This window comes from Tiliqua scincoides, chromosome 4, assembly GCF_035046505.1.
Source record: "Tiliqua scincoides isolate rTilSci1 chromosome 4, rTilSci1.hap2, whole genome shotgun sequence".
NCBI classification, from domain to species: domain Eukaryota; kingdom Metazoa; phylum Chordata; class Lepidosauria; order Squamata; family Scincidae; genus Tiliqua; species Tiliqua scincoides.
The window spans coordinates 217289403-217291106 of record NC_089824.1 but is presented as its reverse complement, the minus strand read 5'-3'; the positions used below and the strand labels follow the sequence as shown (position 1 = coordinate 217291106).

Below are 1704 nucleotides of genomic sequence, written 5' to 3'. Positions count from 1 at the left end.
AGGCAGGCAGGCAGGCAGGCAGGCAGGCAGACAGACAGACAGACAGACAGACAGATAGATAGATACTGGATTGTACTGAAATGAGAGTTAACTGGTTGCATTTTTATTATTCACCTTTTTGCTGCTACTGCTGGAAGCTTTTGTAATGTACAACAAAAAAATATTTTATAGACCTTTTAGGACTGCCAAGAGGGAATGTTGAAATGAACAGGTATGCTCCATCAAACATATGAGCTCATATACACATAAGAAATCATGGTCTCATAGTCAACTGTTACCCTGAACATGACCGATCTCGTCTGATCTCGGAAGCTAAGCAGGGTCAGGCCTGGTTAGTACTTGGATGGGAGACCGCCTGGGATTACCGGGTGCTATAGGCTTATTCCATAGTCTTTCGAGACTGAAGGTTGCCAACCATAGTCACTGATCACGATCCAGTATGGAGCTGGATGCGCTTAAGCTCATTGTCTCCAGTGGTCTTAAGAGTTCCTAATGTTGTGTTAGATTGTGGTCTCTGGATACAGTCAACAAGTACAATGGTTATGGTTGCTGAAAGCTGGAGAAAAAAACTGAGATTTCTGAGGCAGCGCTTGGTGAGGTCCCATTACTGCCAACCCAAGACTACCAATGGGAAGGGGACTCTGGTACCATAGTGGAGCCCAATGATAAGGGAGCAAGGCTCTGAGGTGGAGACCAGGCATTTGCTCTTCCAGAATGACCTGGAGACTGAGTCATGGCCCAGGGTACCAGAGGGGCCAGCTGTGCCATTGGAAACATGAGTCTAGAACATGAGCTGAAGGTCAAATTAGGTGGAAAGTGAGAAGTCTGAGCATGGCAGGGGGAAGAAGACAATGGGTGATTAAGGATTAAGTGTCCTCCCCCCAGTCAGAAGGTCTGTACTGTACCCTGAGGACTCTCCATCCTGGTTTGTAATGCACACAAGAAGGATGAGCTTAAAGAAATGAGATTAAGACAATATGTTATTCCCATACTGAGAGAGACAAAAGCTTGACAGACAGCGAGGAGAACATCTACCACCACCAGGATTCAGAGTGACTGTTTAGTTAGTTTACCCAGGTAGGGTATTACTTTCTTATCTCACTACATTAATTGATTCTACATCCCTTAATAGCTCAATAGCTTATCAGGCGATTCCACTCAGTAGACCTGCCGAATGACTGGAGGCAATTAGAGTGTCATTTTCAGTAATAACAAGTTTCCTGGAGAAGTTACTGATGAGCTGCTTTATTGTTCAGATGATAAACCGGAGCTTTGCCCTGTTGTGCATGCAGGTACAAATTGAAATGACTTCTCAAGAGCAACGAAAGCCTCTGCCTGTGGCCAGGATTTCAGACTTGTCAAGGCAGTGGCATAGCTAGAGGGGGTGCAAAGCACTAAGTTTTGCAGGCACCTGAAGGTGCATTCAGGCACCCGCAAAACTTAGTGCTTTGCACCCCCTCTAGCTATGCCACTGCATCAAGGCCTCTCACCTCTCTGAACCTCCTTCCCCAAATCACTGCCCCCCTCACACACACACAACGTCTTGCCCTCCACCGCAAGGTCTGTGTCCAATTTGCTGTCAGTCAGAGGTGATTTACAGCCCTGGAGATTCCGTGACACGTCTCTCTCGGAGTTTGCCGCTTTCAATGTTCAGTTCATTTAGATGATTTTTACCTCTGGGGATACCAGGGCTCCACATCACCA

General features: G+C 46.5%; 1 pseudogene; it reads left to right on the top strand.

Moving 5' to 3' along the window:
* Nucleotides 1–259: 259 nt before the first annotated feature.
* LOC136649889 (5S ribosomal RNA) lies at nt 260–380 on the top strand (annotated as a pseudogene).
* Nucleotides 381–1704: the final 1324 nt, after the last annotated feature.